We start from the raw sequence: 27,569 nt of genomic DNA, 5'->3' as shown, positions 1-27,569 counted from the left end.
GGTGGAACTACAACCAGAGGTCATGGCTTAGGTGAAAGGTTTAAGGGGAACTTAAGTGGAAACTTCTTCATTTAGAGGGTTGTGAGAGTGTGGAATGATTTGCCAGCACAAGTGGTCCATGCGAGTTTGGTTTCAAAGTTTAAGAGAAGTTTGGATCTGGCAGATATTAGCGGCATGGAGGGTTGTGGTCCAGTTGGGAGTAGGCAGTTTAAAATGGTTTTGGCATGGCTTAGATGGGCCAAAGGGCCTGTTTCTGTGCTGTACTTTTCTATGACTCTGACGGGAAGCTTGGTATAATCTAGCTAAAAATATTAAATTATCTATGTCTTAAAATTTAAATTTCATAACTGCATTTTCTTTTCAACTTTGCAAATCTTTGAAACTGTAATTGGACAGTGGTCTACACTGAATGGCAAAGCTGTGGTCATGCTACTCGACCAAAAATAGAGACTTGTAACTAACAACCTGAATTCAAACTCCACCGCAGCAACAGGAGAACTTATATCCAGTTAACTAAAGACTGGAATTAAATGTCAGTATTAATAATAATAATGAAATTCCTCTACTCCTCTGAAAATCCATCCGCTTCAATGGTTTCTCCACTAATTTCTCCAGCCCCCTCAAGAAGTTGACATGTGACAACTCTAATGATTGATGTGGATGTAGAAGACTGCAAGCATATTCCCCAACCTTTGAGCCTTGCCACATTCTCAACAGCAGAAAGTGGCTCAGGAGGACAGCGGGAGGAAAGTGAGTCACAGGTGCCTGCACTAGTGCTGAAAAAGAGGCATGGCTTTTGAACAATGCATATGCTGGGGCCAATGACACAATGATTTGGCTTTTAAGCTGGAAAATAATATTGGGATTTTGCAAGTCCAAAAAATGTGAACATGCTGATACTCAAACGTACTGTACATTTTGTACCCCAGTGCGTACATGACAGTAAATTAAAATACAAAGTACTACTGGATTTTGTTTAGCATGAACATAGCAGAGAATTTCAACTGATTTTGTAAAAATAGCATCATCAGCTTTATCTGAAGTGTCTGGGTTTTTGAATTTGGATTTTCAATAAATAGTACTGCACTAATACCCATGAATCTTGATGATGTCCAGCTTGAAAGAACAAACAAGAAACCAAGTTGTCAAAATAAAGCTGATTTTCTGAAAAGGAAGTAAATTATTTTAACAGAACGTTACCTCTAAGAGGCTGTACAGCATGGAAGAGTTGCTCAATTAGGTGAGTACATAATATAAAAATTAATTCTATAGATCTCCATTATAAATATTTTAAGACATATTTGTATTATAATGCAATAAAACATTTCAGTATGTATTTTCAGAAAAAAAAATTTGTGGAAGGATAAATATTTATTGCAAACTGGAAAAGATCACTCAATCACTCAGCACTGAGGAGTTCAATCAATCTCTCCCCCCACCCCCAACACAACGATACAATATTCTGCTGTGAAAAGTATTTGGAAGATAGAAGATAGTGTGTACTGCATTGGTTAAGTGCTTATGTAAAATATAGAAAAGAATCTGAGCATTATTCCCAACTGGATATCGCTGTTTGTCAGCTGCACATTCTTATGGCCCCATGTAAACAAATCTTCTTTTTATTAATTTCGAAGGTTCATTTATTATCAAAACACGTATCTCTATACAACTCTGAAATCTGTATTCTCCAGATAGCCATGAAACAAAGAACATGAAAGTTGTTCAGAGAAAAACATAAAACACACCTCCCCATAAAAAAAACTGCTGATTTGTTTGTTTGTTTGTTTCTTTATTTATTTATTCTTTTTGTTTCTGCAGTTTGTTGACTTTTGCCCATTAATTGTTTGCCCATCCAGTTAGGTGCTGTCTTTCATTGATTCTATTATGTTTCTCAAAAAAAGAACCACCCAGTTCCCCTCCACCACCACTCGCTCTGTCTGGCAGAATTGGTCCTCACACTCAACAATTTTACTTCAACTCCTCCCACATTCTCCAGATTTGAGGGGTAGCCATGGGCACCCACATGGGCCCCAGCTATGGCTGCCTCTTCCATGGCTACGTAGAATAGTCCATGTTTCAAGAAATTGCCAGGAATGCTCCCCAATTCTTCCTCCTTTACAATAACGACTGCATTACTGCTACTTCAAGCACCCATGCTGACCCCATCAATTTCATTAACTTTGCCTCCAACTTCCACCCTGCCCTTGAATTCACTTGCTACATTTCTGAAACCTCCTCCCCTTTTTCTCAATCCTTCTGTCTTCATCTCTGGAGGCAAAATGTCAACAGTTTTTTATAATCCTACCAATTCCCATTGTTATCTTGGCTAAACCTCTTCCCAACCTGTCTCCCATAAAACTGCTTTTTCCCTTTTCTCAAATCCTTCGTCTCCACTGCATCTGTTCCCGGAATGCAGCTTTGCTTTGCAGGACATACATGATATCCTCCTTCTTCAAAGAACAGGGTTTCCTTGCCTTCACCATTGATGCTGTCCTCATCTGCATTGCCTCCATTTCCTGACATCCGCATCTACCTACAGCACTAACAGTGATGAGTTCCTTATCTACCACCTCATGAGTTTCCACATCCTCCATAACTTCCGCCATCTCCAAAAGGATCCTACCACCAAACATATCTTTACGCATCCCCCTCCATTTTCAGAGATAGCACCCTCTGTGATTCCCTTGCCCATTTGTCCCTCCCCACTAATCTCCTTCCCAGCACTATCCCTACAAGCGGCCAAAGTGCTACACCTGCCCATTCACCTCCTCCCTCGCCTCCATTCAGGACCCCAAACAGTCCTTCCAGGTGAGGCAACACTTTACCTGCGAATCTGCTGGGATCAGCCATTGTGCCCAGTATTCCTAATGTGGCCTCCTCTACACTGGTGAGACCCAACACAAGTTGAGGGACCACTTTTCTGAGCACCTCCGCTCCATCCGCCAAAGGCGATACTTTCCTGTGGCCAGACATTTTAATTCTAATTCCCATTTTCATTCTGACATGGCAGTCCATGCCCTCCTCGTATGCTCAGGGTAGAGGATATTCCATCTGGGTAGCCTCCAACCTGATGGCATGAATATCGATTTCTCCTTCCGGTAAAATGTTTTTCCCTCCCCCCCCCCAACTTTTTTTTTTGCACACTCTGGCCTCTTGCCTCTTCTCACCTGCCTATTACCTCCTCCTCCTTCCCTTTCTTCTATGGTCCTCTCTCCTCGCCTATCAGATTCCCTCTTCCGCAGCCCTTTACCTTTCCCACGCACCTGGCTCCACCTATCACCTCCTGGCTGTCCTCCTTCCCCTCCCTCACCTTTTTATTCCGGCATCTTCCCCCTTCTTTTCCAGTCACGAAGAAGGGTCTTGGCCCGAAACATTGACTGTTTATTCATTTCCATAGATGCTGCCTGTCCTGCTGAGTTCCACCAGTATTTTGTGTGTTGCTTATGTTTCTTGGATTTTCTGAGTACAGGTGTCCCCCGCTTTTTGAACGTTCGCTGTATGAAACCTCACTGTTACGAAAGACCTACATTAGTTACCTGTTTTCGCTAACAGAAGGTGTTTTCACTGTTACGAAGAAAGGCAGCGCACGGGGAAAAGCAGCGTGCAATAAAAGGCAGCACACGCCCTGAGCATTCTAGATAAAAGGCAGCAATTGCCTCTGATCTGGGCTGACAATTATGTGCCGGGCGGCACCTAATTAATTAGTATGTTTATTTCAGCTTTTTTCTTAAAGATGTGCTGTGTGCCTCCCGGCTACCGTTGCACCCCTGCATGCTTCGCAGATCGGTATCGCTCAGGGGCCTGGAGGGCGGGGGCCACTGCACCACCCAACCTGCGACGATTCCGTCTAACACACCATCATCAGTGTGCTCGGCGCTGTCTTCCTGATTCCCGTAAGTGATACTACACTGCACATACATTATTTCTACTTTATATAGGCTGTGTATTTATCATATCATTCCTGCTTTTACTATATATATGTTACTGTTATTTTAGGTTTTATGTGTTATTTGGCATGATTTGGTAGGTTATTTTTGGGTCTGCAAATGCTCACAAAATTTCCCCATATAAATAAACGGTAATTGCTTCTTCACTTTACGACATTTCGGCTTACGAACCATTTCATAGGAACGCTCTACCTTCGGATCGCAGGGGAAACCTGTATTCCCACAAGAAACTGAATCTCAAGGTTGTACATGGTGACATATATGTATAGTACTTTGATAATAAATTAACTTTAAATATTGAGCTGAGTTGTTTACTGAAGTAAAAGAACTCTACCACACAATCAGGTCCATCAATAATACATTGGAAGAAGTCTTCAGAAAATGAGACTTAACAGATTTTGTTCCTGTCCCACTTAGCTACTGCATGCAGAGGCATATAACATGGCTGACTAACTGAAATTTTTTGCTGATCCCCAACAGTATTTAACGTTGAATTCCAGATGCAGCACTGAGGTGCTTCTTTTAAGATATAAACTTAAACTTCCCAAATTGTACCAAATTCTTTCAGGTCTCAGAGCTGTCTGAAGCCAGAGTTCATGAGCTAGATAGCAGACAGCGGAATTCAATTCAAATGTCAAAAAGAAACCCAGGAAAGAACCATTTAAGATATGTAAATATTGCAGCAAATAAACTGAGCGTCAAGGTGCACAATCCTTGGATCTCTAAATTTGTCTGTAGGTTGGCTATTTGTAAAGAAACAACACCCTTCAGAAGGAGCACTTAGACTCCAGTTAGGCAGTTACTGGGTGTTGAGTAGTTACTGTGGTTCATGTTCCAGCTGGACATAAACCCTTTCACACTATTTGGTTCTTACCCGACAAGAGCATTAACTCATCTATTTAAAGCCAAGGTTTCTAACTACCTATAAAGCATAAGAACTTTGTGTTTCCTAAATTGAAGCAGGAGAGCATTCTTCCTCTAAAGATTTATATTTAAATCAGGTATAGTTGCCAAGAGTATTTAGAAAACTAATTTTGACACTACCCTGGATTTGCAGTCTATTCAATATCAAACTGAAGGTAATTAGTGCACACTTATGATAACAGGCATATTTCCATTTAACTGGTAAATCTGAGAGATGCTTGAAACTTAACTACTCCAGTTTACCAAAGGAGCCGTTACCAAAGTTTCAGATGTTAATAAATAATCTCCATACTGCAGAGGCCATTCCAGTTTATTTTAGTCATCAATAGAAATACTTTCAGAACAATATTTATAAAACTTCTCTGTCGTGTTCATAGCCCAGGATACTACTATTAAGAAGTTACATTATTGATGCAAGTCACACAAAGATAATCTTAAAAATTACCTTATTCCAAATCATTAAGTTACTTCAGTTCCAAAGGTGTCGGCAACACAATAATAGCAGTATTTGCTTTCTGTACTTTGGAATTTCATTTTATACTGGTAAACAATAAAATAAACCTTATTTTTAATATCTTGGTCACCACCCAAGAGTCAAAAGCTGTTTTGAACATCAAGAGACCTTTAAAAAGCAAGAATCTATGTTCCATATTAAATCCAAGTTCATAATAAACAAGTGTTGTTGTTCATCAGCCAATTGAACTACATTACTTCATTCCTTTATTTCAAATAAAAAGTAACTTCTCTAGCCAGCTAGATTGTAGATTTAATAAGAATAACAAATCCACATTATATTTTTTGTCATTACCTGATAGACCTCAACTTCAGCCTATGAAAGGTGAGGGGTCACATGCCAACAAATGGATAGATCAGGGTCACAGTTCACTAATATCCCTGACGACATTACTTGTTGCTTTAACAGTTCAAACACAAAAAGAAAACAGAATTTTGAAGGCCGTAGCTTGTTTGTTTTTCTGTAAGAGCTCTGACTAATTTAGACACTTTCCTACCAACTTCCCATTGCCCACTACTTTAACTGGCACATTTTTAAGCATGGGATAAAATTGTTAGCTCCAGACAAGTGAAACAGATGCAAATAATTTGGGAAAAGAAATAGCTTTTGGAAATATTTTATGACTCTATCTGGAGACACAAGCCTTGGCTGACTCTCAGGAAAGAAGTTATTTCTGAAATAGCACTATGATTTTACAAATCTTCACCGGTTCTGATGAAAAGCCATTGACCTGAAAATACTAACAGCTTTTCCCTCCACAGAGGTTGCCTGAACACTTGAGCATAGCTAGCATTTTCTCTTTATGATTTTACATTGTTTTATATAAGACGACATGACTTAAGAGCAGAATTCCGCCATTCAGCACATTGAATTTGCTCCACCTTTCATCATGGCTGATTTATTTTCCCCTCTCATCCCCATTCTCCTGCCTTCTCTCTCTAATGTTTGATGAGCTTACTAATCAAGAACCTATTAACCTCCACTGTAAAATACAATGCCTTAGCCACCACAGTCATCTGTGTCAATGAAGTCCAGATTCACCAACCTCTGGCTAAAAAAAATCCTCTTCATTGCTGTTCTAAAGGCATATCCTTCTATTCTGAGGCTCTGCCCACTGGTCCGAGGCTCTCCCGATATTGAAAACATCCTCTACACATCTACTCCATATAGGCCTTTCAATATTTGATAGGTGTAAAGGAGATGTTCTAAATTCGGGCCAGTACAGGCCTAGCCAGAACCATCAAATGTTCCTCATACTCTCCAATGCCAGCACATCCTTTCTTATATATGGGGCCAGACTGCTCACAATACTCCAAATGTGTTCTGACAAATGCCTTATAAAGCATTACATCCTTATTTTTATATTCTAGTCCTCTCAAAATGAACGCTAGCATTGCATTTGCCTTCCTTACTACTGATTCAACCTGCAGTTAATCTTTACAGAATCCTGCACTGGGACTCCCAAGTCCCTTTGCAGCTGATTTCTGAATTCACTTCCCATTTAGAAAATAGTCTATGCCTTTATTCCTTCTACCAAAGTACATGACCATACACTTCCCTATACTATATTCCATCTGCTACAACTTTGCCCACTGTCCAAATCTGTCCAAGTCCTTTTGTAGATTCCCTGCTTCCTCCATGCTACCTGCCCCTCCACCTATCTTTGTATCATCTACAAACTTGGTCACAAAGCCATCAATTCCATCAACCACATCATTAAAATATATATGAAAGTAGCAGACCTATAACTGACCCCTGCAGTTAATTTGCAACTTTACGGTTGATATACATTTAATTTCCATTTAATTTCCAATGCAACCTGAAAATTACCGTTCTAATTATGATAAACTACTGCTTTCCCCTAAACTTTGTAAACAAACTTACATTCAAGTCAGTTCAATGATCTGTAGGACCTGTACAGATTGGATGGGTTGCACCTGAACTCGAGGGGGAGCAATATCCTTGCAGGTAGGTTTGCTAGCATGTTTGCTTTCTGAATAAGCCTACCATGTGGAACCTTGTCAAATGCCTTACTAAAATCCATATAGATCACATCCACTGCACTACCCTCATCTATATGCCTGGTCACCTCTTCAAAGAACTCTATCAGGCTTGTTAGACACGATCTGCCCTTCACAAAGCCATGCTGACTGTCCCTGATCAGACCATTATTCTCTAAATGCCTATAGATCCTATCTCTAAGAATCTTTTCCAACAGCTTTCCCACCACAGACGTACGGCTCACTGGTCTATAATTACCCGGACTATCCCTACTACCTTTTTTGAACAAGGGAACAACATTCGCCTCCCTCCAATCCTCCGGTACCATTCCCGTGGACAACGAGGATGTCTCAGATTGGGTCCAGAGTATTCTGAGTAGAGAGGGCGAGCAGCCAGAAGTCCTGGTACACGTTGGTACCAATGACATAGACAGAAAAAGACAGGAGGTCCTGAAGGAAGATTACTGGGAGCGAGGAATAAAAATTGAAAAGCTGGACCTCCAGAGTAATAATCTCAGGATTACTGCCTGAGCCACGCGCTAATTAGGGTAAGAATAGCAGTGGGCACGTGGCCAAGTGGTTAAGGCATTGGACTCGCGACCTGAAGATCATGAGTTCAAGCCACAGCCAAGGCAACATGTTGTTGTGTCCTTGAGCAAGGCACTTAATCACACATTGCTCTGCGATGACACTGGTGCCAAGCTGTATGGGTCCTAATGCCCTTCCCTTGGACAACATTGGTGTCGTGGAGAGGGGAGATGCATCATGGGCAACTGCTGGTCTTCCATACAACCTTGCCCAGGCCTGCGCCCTGGAGAGTGAAGACTTTCCAGGTGCAGATCATGGTCTCGCAAGACTAACAGATGCCTTTAATTTAGCAGAATTAAGCAGATGAATGTGTGGCTAAGTAACCAGCGCAGGAGGTAGGGCTCCAAATTCTTGGATCATTGGGATCTATTTTGGGGGAGGTATGACTTATACAAAACTGATGGGTTACACCTGAACTCAAAGGGTACGAATATCTTGGTGGGATTGTTTAATATAGCTGTTAGGGAGGGTTTAAACTAAGTTGGCAGAGGGAAGGAAACCAGGGTGTTAGGGTCGAGAAAGAGGAAAATAGAAATAAGTCAAAGATACTGTGCAGCAAAGGTGGCAAGAAGGACAGGCCGGTGAATAGACAGGATAATTTGCTGTGCGATAGAAATATAGCAAAATCGGTAACAGATACTGATCTAAATGTACTGTACTTAAATGCACACAGCATTAGAAATAAAGTGGATGACCTTGTTGTACAGCTACAGGTTAATAGATATGACATTGTGGCCATCACCGAGTCATGGCTAAATGATGGATGTGATTGGGAGCCGAATGTCCAAGGATACACAGCATATAGGAAAGATAGGAAGGTAGGTAAAGGGGGTGGCTTGGCCCTGAAGGTAAACAATATCAAATCACGAGAAAGAAGGGACATAGGATCAGAATAGGTAGAATCCTTATGGGTCGAGTTAAGAAATGGTAAGGGTAAAAAGACACTAATAGCAGTTATATACAGGCCTCCAAACAGCAGCTGGGATGTGGACTACAGGTTACAGCTGGAAATAGAAAAAGCATGTCAGAAGGAAAATGTCAAGACAATTATGGGGGATTTTAATATGAAAGTGAATTGGGAAAGTCAGGAAGGTACTGGATCTCAGAAGAGGGAGTTTGTAGAATGCCTACGGGATGGCTTTTTGGAGCAGCTTGTCCATAAGCCCACCAGGGGATCGGCTGTTTTGGATTGGGTGCTGTGCAATGAACCTGAGGCGATTAGGGAGCTAGAGGTAATGGAACCCCTTGGAAGTAGAGATCATAATATGATTGAGTTCAGTTTCAAATTTGAAAAAAAGCTGGTATCAGGTGTATCGATATTTCAGTGGAACAAAGGAAATTACAGTGGTATGAGAGAAGAACTGGTCCAAGTAGATTGGAAAAGTAAGCTAGATGGAGGGACGGTAGAGCAGAATTGGATGAAATTCCTACAACTGCCGGAAAAATATATTCCAAGAAAAAAGAAAATCATGAATGGAAAAATGGCACAAATGTGGCTAATGAGAGAGGTTAAGGCTAAAATAAAAGCAAAAGAGACGGTGTACAAGGAAGCGAAAATTAGTGGGGAAACTGAGGACTGGACCACTTTTAAAAACTCACAGAAGGAAACTAAGAAAGTCATTAGGAAAAAAAAGATGAATTATGAAAGGAAGTTGGCAATTAACATAAAAAAGGATACTAAGAGTTCTTTAAATATATGAAGAGTAAAAGAGTGACACGGATAGATATAGGACCTTGAAAATGATGCTGGAGAAATTATAATGGGTAACAAAGAAATGGCAGAGGAACCAAATGAGTATTTTGCATCAGTCTTCACAGTGGAAGACATTAGCAACATACCTGATAGCCAGAGGTCTCAGGGAATAGAATTAGGTACAGTCAAGATTACTAGAGAGAAAGTGCTTGGGAAGCTAAATGGACTTAGATAAGTCTCCTGGACTGGATGAGGTGCACCCATGGGTTCTGAAGGAGGTGGCTTTGGAGATTGTGGAGGCATTGGAAATGATCTTCCAGGAATCAATAGAATCTGGCATGGTTCCAGAGGACTGGAAGGTTGCAAATATAGTTCTGCTGTTTAAGAAAGGAGGGAGGCAGCAAAATGAAAATTACAGACCTATTAGTCTGACATCAGTAGTTGGAAAGTTATTGGAGTCAATCCTCAAGGACGAGATTATGAACTACCTTGAGGTGCATGACAAGATAGGCCCAAGCCAGCATGGTTTCATGAAGGGAAGATCCTGCCTCTCCAACCTATTGGAATTTTTTGAGGTAATCTCAAAAAAGATTGATAAGGGAGAGGCTGTGGATGTTGTGTATTTGGATTTTCAAAAGGCCTTCGATAAGGTGCCACATAAGAGCCCATGGAATTATAGGAAAGATATTGAAATGCGTGGGGCATTGGCTGATAGGCAGAAAACGAAGGGTGGGAATAAAGGGATCCTATTCTGTTTGGTTGCCAGTTACTAGTGGTGTTCCGCAGGGGTCAGTGTTGGGGCCGCTTCTTTTTACAATGTATATCGATGATTTAGATGATGAATTAAACGGTTTTGTGGCTAAGTTTGCGGATGACACCAAGATAGGTGGAGGAGCAGGAAGTATTGAAGAAACGGAAAGGTTGCAGACAGACTTGGTCAGTTTAGGAGAGTGAGCAAAGAAATGGCAGATGAGATACAATGTTGAGAAATGTACGGTTGTACATTTTAGAAGAAGAAATAATCGGGCAGATTATTATTTAGATGGGGAGAAAATTTAAAACTCAGAAGTGCAAAGGGACTTAGGGGTCCTCGTGCAGGATAACCTAAAGATTAACCACCAGGTTGGATCGGCAGTAAGGAAAGAGAATGCTAAGAGTAAGGAGGTGTTGATGAGGCTCTGTGGGGCATTAGTGAGACCTCATTTGGAATACCGTGTGCAGTTTTGGGCCCCCTATCTGAGAAGGGATGTTCTGATGTTAGAGAGAGTTCAGAGAAGATTTACGAGGATGATTCCTGGAATGCAGGGGCTAACATACGAGGAGCATTTGTCGGCTTTTGGACTGTATTCAGTAGAGTATAGAAGAATGAGAAGGGATCTCATAGAAACACTTCGAATGTTGAAAAGGTTGGACAGAATAGATGTGGAAAGGCTGCTTTCCTTGGTAGGTGAGTCCAGGACAAGAGGTCACAGTCTTAGAATTAGAGGGTACCCATTTAAAACAGAGATGAGGAAGAATTTTTTTAGCCAGAGGGTCCTGGATTTATGGAATTCGTTGCCACATACAGCTGTGGAAGCCCGATCATTGAGGGTGTTTAAGGAGGAGATTGATAGGTATCTAATTTGTCAGGGTATCAAGGGATATGGGGAAAAAGCCAGAAATTGGAACTAGATGGGAGAATAGTTTAGCTCATGGTGGACTTGTCTTGTGATCTTGTGAAATGGCTCAAGCACTGAAAACAGAATAAAGACTGACAGTAAAACAACAGGGGAGAAGACTTTATTTATACAGCAGTTCATAAGGGTTTGGAAAGTATAACCATGTGAAATAATAAAGGAAAATTATGCTATGCTATTTATGCAGATAAATTTTCAAAAGAAAAACATACGCTAGGGTTTTGGGGAAATTACTAAAAAATTGAAGAAGATTAATCAGTCTTGCACTGAGCTAGCATGGACTATAACGTCCATAGAATGGTTCTTTGCAAGAGCAGTGCATTCTGTGGATTTGCAAGAGTGTTCTTTGACATCTTAAAACACAGAAACATAGAAAACCTACAGCACAATACAGGCCCTTCGGCCCACAAAGTTGTGCCGACCATGTCCCTACCTTAGAAATTACTAGGTTTACCTATAGCCCTCTATTTTTCTAAGCTCCATATACCTATCCAAAAGTCTCTTAAAATACCCTATCTTATCCACCTCCACCACAATCGCCGGTAGCCCATTCCACACACTCACCACTCTCTGCATAAAAAACTTACCCCTGACATCTCCTCTGTACCTACTCCCAAGCACCTGTGTCCTCTTGTGGCAACCATTTCAGCCCTGGAAAAAAACTTCTGACTATCCACACGATCAATGCCTCTCATCATCTTATACATCTCTATCAGGTCACCTCTCATCCTCCGTTGCCCCAAGGAGAAAAGGCCAAGTTCACTCAACCTATTCTCATGAGGCATGCTCCCCAATCTAGGCAACATCCTTGTAAATCTCCTCTGCACCCTTTCTATGGCTTCCACATCCTTCCTGTAGTGAGGCGACCAGAACTGAGCACAGTACTCCAAGTGGGGTCTGACCAGGGTCCTATATAGCTGCAACATTACCTCTCGGCTCCTAAATTTTGTAAATTGCTTAGATATTTCCACTAACCTTCCATGATAAAATGGACCTCTGTAACTTTGTAGTGCCACTAAATATAAAAGGCAAAGTTAGTTTGAAAGTTATACGGTAATAATATGCTAACTTTACTTGCAGTAAACCTACTGGTTAAATGAGGGTAGAAAGAGTAGCTGATAGCAAACTTGAATTTAGCAAGATTGAGAACATACAAACTAAAGTCAAACAAACTTGTTTTGGGCTGAATTGCTGCACTCAACAACTTTCTCACGCCTAGTTCTTTTAACCATCTTGGGAATATAAAACCAGCAAAAGATAAAGCTATATAACACTCTTTGATGTCTCCAGTCATCATCCTCAACAACCAGTGTGCAGAAACAAAAGGCTGCTGCAAGCCACATTTCCCCCACAGCGATTATTCTCAGCACCTTTTGACACCCTAAGCCCTCATAGTGTGACCTGTGCATTTAACATAAAGGATACATTTTGGAACTAATCAGTCAAAAAATTAAATTGTGTTGTTAGTGAAACAGATGGTTCTTTGTTTTGGTCTATATGATGAAATATCAAATTCAAAATGAAAATGCAGCCTTAGTATTTTCCTATTACAAGCACCGGAGGGACAATGAAGATTAGTTAAAATCCCATATTGTTATGAGTTATTGCAGTTAAATAAAGTCTAATTTTAAGAGTCAGAGCAGTGCGAATTAATCAAGTCACCACAAATATAAAACGGGAAGCTTGAATGATATGATAATAGTACGTACAGTTCACCCATTCCCCAGTCTGACCTCTTTTTCATCAAACCCTGACCCTCATTAAGAGAGTTTTCCATTGTGTGAAGCAACAAAAGTTGTAAAGGATGGTGTAATTCCATGTAGTCATGAGATTCATGAAAGTATTTTCAACACATCTGAGCAGTTAAATTGTCTGTTACACTAAAATTTAAAATACACATGTGCAGATTAAACATGGCAATCCATCCCATTTTCCAATATACAAACATTTTAGGTTAATGTGTTTGCCATTATCCACTATGTTGAGCAAAAACAAAATCAATGCATAAACATAAATAAATTGATCTTTATCAAAAAGCAGATCAGAAACTTGAATAGCTGTTACACTTCTCAACGTATTTGAGAAAGACGGTTGTGCAGCAATTTTCACAATATCAAGATGTCCCACGCAGAAGTAATTAAAAAATTTATGAAAGGCAGCCACTGTTGTAAAACATGAAATTTTACTGTCTCATGCCTCTTTGATTCCCTTTACTCCAGTACAATACTGATACATCTGACTTTATCTTCTCCCTCACAAAATGTAGGGTGAATTCTATCATATTATGACCACTGTCTCCTAAGGGTTCCTTTACCTTCAGCTCACTAATCAAATCTGGTTCATTACACAACACCCAATCCAGAATTGCCTTTTCCCCAGTAGGCTCAACCACAAGCTGCTGTTAACAGCCAACTTGTAGGCATTCTACAAATTCCCTCTTGGGATCTAGCACCAACCTGATTTCCTCAATCTACCTGTATACTGAAATAACCCGTCATTATTGTAACATTGCCCTGTTTACATGCCTGTTCTATCTCCCGTTATAACTTGTATCTCACATCCTGGCTACCATTTATAGGCTTGTATATAACTCACAGCACGTCCTTTTGCCCCTGCAGCATCTTAACTCTCCCCATAACGAATCTACATCTTCTGGTCACTTTTTTTCTAAGGATTTGATTTCATTTTTTACCAATACAGCCATCCCAACCCCATGCCTACCTGCTCGTCCTTTCGATTAATGTGTGTCCTTGGATGTTAACTATGATCTTTCGGCCACAATTCGCTGATGCCCACAACTCCATACCAGCCAATCTCTAACTGTGTTCCAAGATCACCTATCTTATTCTCTATACTGCAAGCATTCAAATATAAAACCTTCAGTCCTGTATCCATCACCCTTTTCAATGTTGCCCCCATGGTATACTTCAACTCATCCCACTGACTGCAATTTTACCCTAATTTAAAGCCCTTTCGGTCTATAACGATGGATAATTTAAGAAATTTACTACAATTTATAATTTTAAAAATAAAATCAAAGATTTTAAACTGAGATTTAATTTTTATCAGACAAAAGGTCAAAGGAATGTTGCAGAGTGGCTCAGCTTCCAAATCTTCAAAGCCTTTCCACCATTTATGAGGCACATCAGCAGTGTGAATGAATACTCTCAGCTTGTCTCTGACAAAGCAATTCACTAGATTAGAAACCCACCCAACACTTTAAAAACATTCGCTCCTTCCGCCTCTGGCTCAACAAAGCTGTCATGCATACCATTCATTAAATGCAGTATAACAACCCTCCAAGTTCTTCAATAGTGCCGCCCAAACATAGAGTCAAAGGCAGCTCATGCCTGGGAACACCACCACCTGCAGGTTCCACAATAATTTACACATCATTTAGTCAAAACCATGGAAATTCCTACCTAATGAGACTGTGGGAGCACCATCAAGTTAATGCGCAAGATTAAGACAGAAGAATGCCAATACTTTTTCTTTACAAACTTGGAAAACGAATGCCCAGTAAATATTGACCTTGCCTGTTACATCCACATTAAAGATTCAAGATTCTAGGTACGTTATCAAAGAATGTATAAATTATACAACCTTGAGATTTGCTTGCTTACAGGTAGCCACAAAGGAAGAAACACAAAAGAACTCAATTTTAAAAAAAGAATAAAAATAAAAAATATAAGACCAATACTCACACAAGAGAAAGAAAAAATATCATGCAAGCAAGTGAGGCAAGTAACAGCAGCATTCCAAACCAAAACTGAGTCATCACATCCACACCCTGGAGCAGCCTAGAGTAGGCCCAAAGCCTCACTTATCCGTTAACCACATTAGCAGGCATGAAGCACAGCAGCTAGGGCAGTCTTCATAGCCTCAGAACCATGGAGAGAGGAGTGACCATTGCGTGGAGTGAGTGAAATTGCCATTCATCCCAACTGATACCTGTCTTTTCACTCTTATCTGGGCCGGCATTTGAATTGATCCAACGACGGAACAGTGAAAGGCTCCGCGCCCTGGAAAGATGAGTGAAGATGACGGTCAGAAAGTAAAATCAGCCCTCACCTCCAATCTGGGCTGGCATTTTAATTGTCTAAACAGCGAATCATACCTCACACTAGGATCCAGCTGCAGAAAAAGTCTCCGGGCCTAGACCACGCTGTTCAGTGAATCACTCCAGGCCCAGAATTCGCTGCCCAGAGACTCACTCCAGGCCCAGATTTCACTGCCCAGCAACTTGCTCCGGGCTCAGATTCCGTCGCCTGTCAAGGCATTACCTTGAAAGATATCTGATAAGTTACATAAAACATGGAAATTCTACTGGGCAATGAAGTTCTATTTGACTGTTAATCAAGTGAGTCAAAGGTTTCTGTTCATGCAAGATGCAGCGTAGCATCAGAAGAGTATTCCTTTATGTGAAACACTGAGCCAAACTGAAGTCTATCTCTTTCAGTGGATCTTAATTAATGCAGCAGTGTTGTTCAAAGAGCAAAGAGTTCTTTTTGTTACTTTGACCAGCATTTTGCTTGAAGCAATTTCAATTACAGACCAATTGCCTATTCCCCCGACTGCTGATTGTGGGAGGCCATAACGTGAAGAATTTTTGCTACATTCACTCAGACAACGCATGATCATGATCAGCTTCCAATAATGTCAGTGGAAAATCTAGACATTAGAAAGGAAGCAACTCCAAACTAAATGCATAGTTTCAGGTCTTGTTCTGCATATCTTCTACCAAGTTATAGTGGGCAATGGAGAAGAAGTGCTTTATATGAGAAAAGCAACAGGATAACGAGTCAATGAGGAAAGCAAAAACAAGTCAATGAAAGCAACTATGCATGTAAGAAGCCACAATGACTGCAAGTTGAGGTAAACCTTTCCTATGAAATCTGACGAGGTGAGTTGTTATTGTGACGTCTGGAGTGAGCTCAAAAGTCTGGGTGGTGCAATGAAACTCAGTTTCGTTTTTTTTAAAAAGACATCCTTTTATTTCAAAATTACTTTATAATTTGCATGATTCAACTGTAATATATCAATAGCCCAAATATAAACCTACACAAACATATGAATGTAGACTGAATCATTTCAATCGTGGTTTTACAGGCTTTTGCCATAATTATTTTGCTCTTGTGCTGTTTGGGCAAATCAGTTATAATTCTTCCCCGCAACGTTTTAGTTCACAACTTTTTTGCAAATTGGTGGTTAAATGACATTATTCACAATATTTTATCCCCTGTAGTATCCCATATCCTGCTTTCAGTAGTTTGTTGTACAGGCGTTAAAAATCATTAGTGGATTCAGGTACTTACAAGAAATAAGAGTACTGAAAACCATTTTTTTAAAAAGCACAATAACAAAACGGAGTATTTCCAACAGGATTGAGTGAGTTATGGGAAAACTAATTAGACAGAATGCTAATTAGAAAGACTGGGCAGGAAACAACGCCAAACCATTTGAGACTCCTTTCACAGGATTTTGCAGTGTACAATCTTAACTTCTCACAGAATCCACTAAAGATAACTTGGGACAGAAGTAGAGAGAATCATTTTGACTCTGAGGCTACGATGTGCTCAAATGGGACTGGGAACAGCAAGGAGGGATCTTTATCACCTGCAGCAAGTGTGCATGCAACCTAATCATGGTTACTTACACTTACATTACAATTCTTGTCTCAGTTACCTCAAGTAAAAATGACAAGAATTACAAAAATATGTTGCCCGAAACAATAGATCAGGTTTTCCCCTTGCCATCTTGTTAAACTGATTTAACCATTCATGGTTGATGAGCAGAAGAGGTGATGATCCACAAATATCAAGCCACTGCAATCATGAAAAACCTCAGCACCAGGCCATGCTCCTTTCTCGCTGCTGCCATCAGGTCGAAGGTACAAGTGGCACAGGACTCCACCACCAGGTTCAAAAACAGTTACTACCCCTCAACCACCAAGCCCTTGAACATAACTGCACTCATTTAAGGACTCTGTTATAGTGTTATCTCATGCCTGTTGTTTATTGCTATTTATTTCTATCTGCATTCAGTTTGTTTACAGTTCCTGATGTTTACAGTTTACAGTTACTGTTCTACAGGTTTGCTAAGTATGCCCCCAGAAAAGGAATCTCAGGATTGTATGTGGTGACACATGTATGTACTCTGATGATAAATTTACTTTAAATTTTAACTCTGAACTTTTTTTAAAAATTATGGCAGCATGGCAAAATCGCTCTGATTAAAATGAATCAGCGAACAAGGAATTTTTATGTTGAGAACTTGAATGTTAGTACAAGTTTACCTTTAGCCAGTGCACTGTAAATCCTGTTCTGCTGTGCAATGTCCTGATCCAAATCATCACTTTACATTTTAAAGAAAGGATTGCTAGAACCGATGCTTACTGTGTGGTTCAGCTTATTTAAGTAATAACTGATTATTGACCAGATACTAACTGTGACTGTAATCCACGGAAAAGGAAGCAGTGCCAGTAAATTTCATGTTATTATGGCTAATTATATATTTGACTAAATCATTATTTTATGGCATAGTTAGCTTTCACTGATGTTGCCTTCAGGCATGGAGGCAAGTGTTATTGATAACCATGGTAACAAACTAAATTAAATGTCTGATAATTCTCAGTATCTACCCTCCCCCATCCAACTTCACACACCCAAGTTTCTTTTCCTTGCCTGGTTCTGTATCACTCCCCTCTCTCGCTTCTATATACTAGCTATCTTCCTTCTCCACTCTCAGTCCTGATGCAGACATTTGGCCTAAAACATTGACCATCGATACACCTCCAGATGCTGCCTGACCCACTGAACTCATCGAACGTTTTTTTTTCCTCCAAATTTCTGCATGTGAAGTCTCCTGTGTCTCCAATAGTCCACTATCTAACCATTCAGAACCTGGCTCAAAAAGTTACATTTGATTAGTTCATGGCAGTCAGGCAGCGGCGGGATCAGGTGCAGTGGCATCCATGGGGCCAATTAAAGGTGCATTTGTCCTTTTTAAGCATCTTTTCTACAACTGCAAGACAATGCAGGACATTAAGAACTTCAAGTAATGCAGGTCTACCTCATCAGCAAGTTGCTCGTTGGTGGAGAAGCTGGATTTTGCACAGATCATGTCACTGCCTGCTACAAAGAAGCATCTGAATCAGTGTGCAAAGGTGTGCAATTGTCTTCATCATTTCTCTTGTGATTGTCTTCATCACTTCTCTTGTGATCTCAAGACCCTGTTGCCCTGTTGTACGCTGGTAATGTACCATCTGCAAGTCCGGTTCACTGGTTTATTGGCAGGACCAAAGGCAAGGTGATGCACGGTCTCCATTGCGGCATGGACTAGGCTTCATGCCGCAGTGTCACCTGTTGCAGCCAGACAGGAGAGGAAACACCAGAGGCGGTGCTGCCCTCATGCATTTGCTCAAATGGCAGTCAAGCTGGATTGCGTTCGCCTGCAGACTGCTAAGGGCTTGGTCTTGCCAACAATATTCATGGACTTGGACTTGGACCGGCTATATTACTTCTTTTGTGTGAGATGAAGTTTACTGCTATCTTATATGTGCTATATGTGCCTTATGCCTTGTGGAAGACATGGTAAGGCAAGGACAGCCTGGAGTAGCTGTCTTTTGAAGTGAGACCGCTAGGGAAACCTCTACTTACTACAGCTGAGATATCCAGGAGTGACTGTGACACTGTGTACTCAAGCCAGACGAGTGAAGCCTCTGTAGTGAGACTTTTCCAGAAAGGTCTTCCAAAACCATGGAGTCCCTTTGCACAATAAGGGGTGCCAAAGACAGACAAGATGATAGAAGGACGTGAAACATACCCAACAACTAAGGCTCTATTGTCTTTACTAACTTCAAAATATCATCCGCTGTCCACTCAAAGTTTCGATTGACTTTAACACCTCTATCATGAATGGTGATTGATCTTGAGGGTAAGGAATTCAAACATATATAACCTACAATAATCAATATCCATAACTGATAAGCCAATTCTCTGTAAAATAGTAGTTTTCTGTTCAGAAGAGTGTGGGTGACAGGAGTCTATTTCTCCTTGCGGACAAGTAAAATAAAAGGAATACTTGAGTCAACAGTGTATGTGTGTGTTCTGGGCACAGTTATTTAAGTTATTTTATTATTGTCATGACAACTGTTGGTACTGTGTTATGCACATTGGCCGGAGGAACACCGTTTCATGCAGGATTGAACGACCATTAAACTTGAATGTGACTTAGTCTGCACCCACTTGCCAGGGCCCAGATTCCCACAGTTCCTTTAAAGTCACCTAGTTCTGTTTCCAGTACACTTTAAACCTACTGGGTTTATCAGAATATCATTGTGTAATTTTTTTAATGTATTAATAGTGTGATGAAATATTAAACTAACAAATTACAAAAAATTGTTAGTTTGTCAAAGTCAAATTCATAGTAGATTGTGATTTGCACTACCAAGAATCAAAGTAACCTTCGTGATCATATTCACAAAACTGAACAAGAGGCATCGTCCAAAAAGCCTATAAAAGAGTTTTTAAACCAGCTATACAATTAATTGGCAATGGTATTTCTAAATTAAAGTGCATTTCAGAGGGCTGCAAGTACCAAAAGCATAAAGGAAACCTGCTCACAATCATTAAAAAGTGCCGTGTATACAAATCATGTACCACATCCCCAATATACCAGTGGTCCCCAACCACCGGGCCGCAAAGCGTGTGCTACTGGGCCGCGAAAAAACGATATGAGTCAGCTGCACCTTTCCTCATTCCCTGTCACACCCACTGTTGAACTTGAACACACGCGAGGTCATCAGTGGGTCATTAACCTACAACTACTTGATCAGTGAAAAAACAGACGTCGCTAGAGAGTTTCTTTGGAAGAGATGGTAGGGGACATAAAAGGATGATAAACGCAGAGACAGCTGAAGCCGAGACTGCAAAAAAAAAGAGAGCTTCTTTCAACAGAAAATACGATGAGTCGTACATAAAATATGGCTTTATTGCGACCGGTGACTCACACTCTCCAAGCCCCCTTTGTGTGATATGTGGAGACAAGCTGTCTAATGAGGCAATGAAGCCCTCAAAACTGCTTCGGAACCTGGAGTCCAAGCACCCTGCACTTAAAGACAAACCCGTTGAGTTTTTTGAGCGGAAAAAAACGTGAGCAAGTGGGACAGAAGCAAGTGCTGAGAGCCACCACCTCCACAAATGCTGCTGCTCTGAGAGCGTCGTATTTAGTGGCTAGCCGTATTGCTAAGGCTAAGAAGCCTTTCGCCGTTGGTGAAGAATTGATTCTGCCTGCTGCCAAGACAATGTGCTGTGGACTGTAGGGAGAAGCTGCAGCTAACAAGATGGCACAAGTTCCTCTTTCAGCTACCACAGTCTCAAGGAGAATCGATGACATAGTGGAGGGCATCGAAGCACAGCTGTTGGAACGGCTTAACGAGTCTGGTTTCACTACCTGAGTCAAAGAGGTTGCCCTGAATGCCAGTCTACACACTGTGTCACACACAGGGAAATGCTGGCTAGCCAAAAAATGTCACCTGATCTTAACAGCGTATAGAGTGACGTTGTTGAAGTTATCAATCACATCAAAGCAAAAGCCCTTAACTCACATCTGTTTGAGCAGCTTTGCGAGGAAATGGATGCAGAGCACAAACGCCTTCTCTTACACACTGAAGTCAGGTGGCTATCAAGGGGGAGAGCCCTGGCCAGGGTTTTTGAATTAAGAGAGCAGCTACAGAGATTTCTTTCAAGAAAGGGCAGCACACTTCAGTGACGAGGAGTGGATAGCAAAACTCGCTTATCTGTGTGACATCTTCAACCTGCTCAATGAACTCAATTTGTCACTTCAGCGGAGAATGACAACTGTCTTCAAGTTGGCAGATAAAGTATCTGCTTTCACAGCCAAACTGGAACTGTGGGGTCGGCGAGTGGACAGGGGTATATTTGACATGTTCCCAACATTAGCTGGGAATTTGGAAGAGACTGAGGCTCACAGCTGGTGCATGAGCACCTATCTTCGTTGTCAACAGAATTTGAGCGTTACTTCCCAACCACAAATGACCCAAGGCGTGCAATGGAATGGATCCGTGACCCATTTGTGAATGTCCCTGGTGAATCATCCATGTCGGCACGGGAAGAAGATCAACTTCTCGAGCTTGCAAGTGACAGTGGGCTGAAAAGTATGTTTGACATAACATCTCTGCCAGCATTCTGGAAGAAAGTCAAGGCTGAATATCCTGAGATAGCCACGAAAGCACTGAAAACGTTGCTTCCATTTCCAACATCATATCTCTGCGAAGCGGAGTTTTCTGCAATGAATGCAACGAAAACTAAACTGCGGAATAGACTGGACATAAGGAACCCCCTTATGACTTATAATTGACTTATCACTATATTCGTGTGAGGAAAATATGCCCTGTGTGTTTAATATTAAATTCTTTAAACGCTTTTAGAAACGAAATTGAGTGTATTAGCCACTGATAAGTGACTTATAGTTGGTTTATCACCTATATTCCAGTTGTGATTAACACCTCTGGGTCCCCCCCCCACTTGTCTTTCTTCCCGGACCTCCTGTCCCATGATCCTCTCGTATCCCTTTTGCCAATCACCTGTCCAGCTCTTGGCTCCATCCCTCCCCCTCCTGTCTTCTCCTATCATTTTGGATCTCCCCCTCCCCCTCCCACTTTCAAATCTCTTACTCACTCTTCCTTCAGTTAGTCCTGACGAAGGGTCTCGGCCTGAAACGTCGACTGTACCTCTTCCTAGAGATGCTGCCTGGCCTGCTGCATTCACCAGCAACTTTTATGTGTGTTGCTTTTATTTCCAGCATCTGCAGAATTCCTGTTGTTTGTGATTAACACTGCTCTCCCCCCACCCCGCCACCCCGGTCAGCCAGTCCACAAGAATATTGTCAATATTAAACCGGTCCGCGGTGCAAAGAAGGTTGGGAACCCCTGTAATATATCACAGCAGGAGTTCCAGAAAGTAAAGTCCTGGGCTCCACCAGCTTCAGAGTTTAATCAACGACCTTCCTTTATCGCATGATCAGAAGTGAGAAGCTTCTATGATTAAAACAACTAACTTAGAGCGTGGATCAATACATGGAGATACAACGTTGTAGCCATTACAGAGACTTGACTGTCACGAGGGCAGAAATGCAGTTGAACGTTCAGATTTAAGATTTTTAAAGACAAAGATTAGTTTTATTTGTCATATTTATATCAAAGCATACAGTGAAATGTGGCATTTGCAGCAAATCAGCAAGGAATGCACAGGACAACCTGCAAGAGGTGCCAACTCACAAACCCCAACCATAAATCTTTGGAATATGGGAGGAAACCGGAGCATCCAAAAGAAACCCAGAGTAAAATATACAAGCTCCTTACAGACAGCAGTGGAAAATGAGCCCCAATCCCCCAATGAGCACTGACCACTACACTACTGTGCTGCCTGTAGCATACCACTCTGGGGCTTAGCTGTTTCAAAATTTACAGTGAGGGAGGGAAAAGAGATGGGGAGTAGAATTGCTCATCGAGGATGGTATCACAGCTACAGAAAACGGAGGTTGTCCTCGAGGATTTGTCTACAGAGTCAGAATGGGTGGGTGTTAGAAACAGGAGTATTCTATGGAACCTTCCCCCACAACAACTGAGACACTGGGATACAGATTGGGAAGCAGATTGTGGAAAGGTGCAAAAATAACACAGTTGTTGTCTAGGGCGACTTCATCTTTCCTAATATTAATTGGCACCTCCTTAGTTTTAAAAAAAAAGGTTCATAATTTGTTAGCTGTGTCCAGGAAGGACTCTGACACAATTCTTAGACAAGCCAACTAGTGAGGTCTAGTACTTGGCGATAAATCAGGTAAAGTGAAAGATCTCGCTGTGGGTGAGCATTTCGGAGATTGTGGTCACAATTGCCTGTACTTTACCCAAGCCATGGACAGAGCACAGATTAGATAGTATGGAAAAGTATTTAATTAGAGAAGGACAAATTATGATTCTATTCAGCAATAACTAATGGTTGTTGTAGTTGGGGGTGTTAGTGGGACAGCCTCCCACTACCTATTAAATGCTCCCAATGGTATGGGTCTCAAACAGCCTCTGACAACCAAAGTGCATAAACCCAACCTTCCTTACACTATATTCTATCGTCCACTTTCCCAGTAGGTCCTAGTTCTTTTGCAGACTCATTGTCTTTACACTACCTGTTGATGGTTGCGGTGAGCACATTAACAACATTTAAAAGCCATCTATGTATAGGAGAGGTTTAGAAGGCTGTGGGCCAAATGTAGGCTCACTGGGTAACAGTCAGCATGGATGATTTAAGCTGGTTTCCATCCTGTAAGACTCTATGGCGAAGAATCTCAGCTTGACCAACCACACAAATTCTGTGGCTATAGGAACAGGTCGGAGTAACTTACCTCCTGATACCCCAAGGTCTTTCTGCTACCTACAAGGCACAAGTTAGAAATGTGAATGGACACTCTCCACTTGTGCAACTTACCAAGAGAGTTCTCCTCTGTGATCCTGACAGCAGTTTACGTACTGCCAAAGGCCGATATTAAGCAGGCACTTGATAGATTGAGTGCCACAATCAGCAAACAAGAAACAGCCAACCCTGATGCCTTTCAAATCATTGGCAGGGATTTAAATCAGGCTTGTTTCAAGAAATCTCTGTACAATTATCAACATATTCCCTACAGTGCCAGGGGTCCCAATATTCTGACATTGCTATACTACAATTAGGAATGCCTACCGTTCCCTGTCTAGACTGCATTTCAAGAAATCTGATCTCTTGGCTGTTCTCCTCCCTGTGCACAGGCAAGGGGCTCAACAGTTGTAGCAGGGCTTGAATACTATCATCTCCTACAAAGTTAAAACCAAGTGTCATAGGTGACAACAAGGTTTCACTCCCAGATGAGTTCAATGACTTTTATGCTGTTTCACTGTCAAACCATCAAGGCACTTTCACAAACTCCCACAGCCCCCAATGACCCTGTGATTTAAAGGTCTCTGAAGCCAACATGAGAACATCCTGCATGACAGTAAACACAGAAAGCATCCGGCCAATACAGGGTACCTGGCTGAGTACTAAAGACCTGCGCTGATCAACTGGCTGGAGTGCTCACCGCTACCTTTAACCTCTTGCTTCAGAAGTCTGATGTACCCACCTGCTTCAAGCAGACTTCAATTATATCAGTGCCTAAGAAGAACATGCCCCAATGACTATCGTCCAGTAGCACTTACAGCCACGGCGATGAAGTGCTTTGAGAGGTTGGTGATGAAACATATCAACTCCTGCCTAAGAAATTACTTGGATCTGCTCTAATTTGACAATTGTCAAAACAGGTCAACACAGCCACTATTTCATTGGTTCTTCACTCAATCCTGGAACAGCTGGATAGCAAAGATGCATACATCAGAATGCTCTTCACTGACAGCAGCTCACTGAGGCAGCTTACTATGTTCTTCTTAAGCAGTGGTACAATTGAAGCCTGCTTGAAGCAGGTGGGTACCTCAGACTACCAAAGTAAGTGGTTAAAGATCTCAGTGAACACTCCAGCCAGTTGATCAGCATAGGTCTTTACTATCATCCCCTCGAAACTAATCAATAAATTTCAAGATCTTGGTTTCAATACTTCCTTTTGCACATCCTCACTTGCAGACCCTAGTCAATTTGGATTGGCAACAACATCTCTACAATTTCCATCAGCACAGGTGCACCACAAGTTTGTGCTTAGGCGCCTACTCCATCTTCTTTTTTTAAAATGACCAAACTTCACTCTCCCAAATTTACTACGCTACAGTGACAGATTGACAATAATTTACCAATCTCTTTAGTCTCTGAAAAACTATAAAGCCCACATCGCTATCTTTTACTTCCTAAATAACTTCTGGATCTATTGCAGCTCTTGCCCTTAAAACCATTTCTCTTTTGTTTTTTTCTATCTCTCAGTTATCATTTTGCTGCTATTGACAGCCGAGCAAATCAGGCAACCCAAGTATACAGCCTTCCAACTTTTAAATCTCAATTAAAATACAATGGTGAACAACAAATGTAAAAACTTGCCAATCTGATCTGTAATAAAGGCTTAACATGATGTGATACTGCAGCAGAACATTCACCCTCAATTATCCCTCCTCCGTGACGCACTAGAAAATTGGCTGACCTGGGACAACCCAACAGTGAAACCTTTCTTGTCTGCTCTCTACCCAACTCTGATACCTCTGAATTTAATATTCTCTCAACATTTATGCCCCAATATCTTCATTTTATTCACTCAACATCACATTGAAGATCAGCTGCTGGACAAAAGAATATATATAACCATACAGGAACTGAATTTTGCTTTGGCATCTTGGTTCAATTATTTCTCAATCTGATACATTTTGACTCAACTACGTTTGGCCAGGATCTCAGCAGTGCAAGTATAATTGGTACAACAAAGCAATCCATTTACAAAACCCCACTTCATGCTGAAATGTTCTATCACATTGTCATATTTTACACAAATTCTTTCGTCTACATTTGCAGTAAAATTGTCAAGTTGTAATTAAATGTGCATAGCAGTGATGCTGCAATAACACCTCAGTTATACAAATCCCTCTGCTGCCATAATATTCCGCCTCACACTCCATCGGTGCCAACATTCAACAAATAAAATGACTGAGTAAAAAAGTGGGATTGTATCTGGCCAATTATCTATGACTTTCCCTGATTACATAATCCTGCAACTGGTCTTGGCTTCCCCAGCAATCAGCAAAGGACATGGATGAAGATGTGTTTATGCAATCGGATTATTCATATTAGTGTTTCATGCTTTTTCATTGACTTCAATAATAAAATAAAACTAACTTTATAACCAACAATCCCAGACACCAGACACCATCACCAGCAAATACACGTGTGGTACAAGACAAATATTACTTTGAAAATACAACTACTCCTTTACCTCTTCTTCTTGATGTGCAGTTTATTTCAATACAATTTGCTTGCCAGTGCTCTATTACAGTAAAAACTGAAAGGTCACAAGAATCCGTAATCCAAACACAACTGAAACATGGGACTAAAATCAGACTGCATTATGAGCATCCCATCTTTACTGAGGCTCTGTGTCTGCAATAGGGCTCTCACCTTCTGCCTTGATGTTAAACATCCCTCTCCTTCCAATAGTAAAATAAAAATAGAGGAGATTACTACTTTAAGGGCCATGTAATAAATTCAAGCAGCAAATCTTATTGGGATCTATTTTAAGATTCGGGTAGGAATATAGAAAGTCATAATACAATAAAGCAAATTTGTAATTGTATGGAAGGAAAATCGAGTGAGACTAATGTATGAGGATGCCACTGTAGTACATAAATAGAAGCCAGTAGATGCAGAGCATCTGCATTTCCACAAGTTATTCAATTAAATGCAATTGGGAAAAAGCATTAAATGCACAAAATAGAAGCTCATGGATTTTGGAGTGAATTTCAGAGGCTGAGTCACAGAAGCAAAATGACAGAGTAAATGGATTATTTGGTACCAAATATTTCCAGTTTGTCAAATGTTCAGAGCTGGGTCTTGAAGTCGTATTACTATTATTTATTGGCCTGAAGATGAGTTGCTTAATTTTAAGCCCCACCACAGCACTTGGAGCACATTCTACAGGGAAGATGGAAAGGCTCCCTACTGATGGTGCCAGAAATGAAACCAGAACTCTGGAACACCCCAAGCTGTAATAGTGTTGCACTATGCCAACATGGCGCCCTCAGTTCATATTTCAATAAACTAATACCAAGACAGCAAGAAATTGTAGAGAGTTGTGAACACAGCCCAGTCAACTATGCAAAACAGCCACCTCTCCATTGACTCTGCTTTCTACACTTTCTGCTGCCTTGGGTAAAGCGCCAACATGTTCAAGGATCCCTTCCAACCCAGTCACTCTCTATTCTCCACCTTCCCATCATGCAGAGGACAAAAATGATTGAGAACACATACCACAAGGTCAAGGACAGCTTCTATTGTGCTGCTATTAGATAATTAAATGGACCTCTCTTATGCTGCAAGATGAACTTCTCACATCAATCTACTTCACTGTGGCCCGTGCAATTTACTTTCTCTATAATTGCACATTATATTCTGCATTCAGTTTTCTTTATGTTACTTTGATGTACTTGTGCCTGGAATGAATGTTGGGATGGTGTGCAAAACAAAAGCTTTACACTATATCTTATCACATACA

General features: G+C 41.0%; 1 protein-coding gene and 1 long non-coding RNA gene across 16 annotated transcripts in view; one reads left to right on the top strand and one right to left on the bottom strand.

The window, feature by feature from the left end:
• Window positions 1-27,569, bottom strand: part of LOC140193984 (protein GREB1-like) — a 458,873-nt gene that overhangs the window by 402,999 nt on the left and 28,305 nt on the right. The window lies entirely within an intron of this gene.
• LOC140193988 (uncharacterized) overlaps window positions 776-27,569 on the top strand; it is a 56,405-nt gene continuing 29,611 nt past the window's right edge. The window contains exons 1-3 of one of the 2 annotated variants that reach the window (XR_011885016.1): window positions 776-1,240; window positions 3,720-3,893; window positions 14,968-24,046. This is a non-coding gene — a long non-coding RNA (uncharacterized lncRNA). Of the gene's footprint in view, window positions 1,241-3,719; window positions 3,894-14,967; window positions 24,047-27,569 lie in introns of those variants that run through there. The other variant, XR_011885015.1, reaches the window with a different exon arrangement.

The sequence above is a fragment of the Mobula birostris genome, chromosome 2, assembly GCF_030028105.1.
Source record: "Mobula birostris isolate sMobBir1 chromosome 2, sMobBir1.hap1, whole genome shotgun sequence".
NCBI lineage: Eukaryota > Metazoa > Chordata > Chondrichthyes > Myliobatiformes > Myliobatidae > Mobula > Mobula birostris.
The sequence above is the reverse complement of the archived record's forward strand: the minus strand, read 5'-3'. Positions and strand labels throughout refer to the sequence as shown.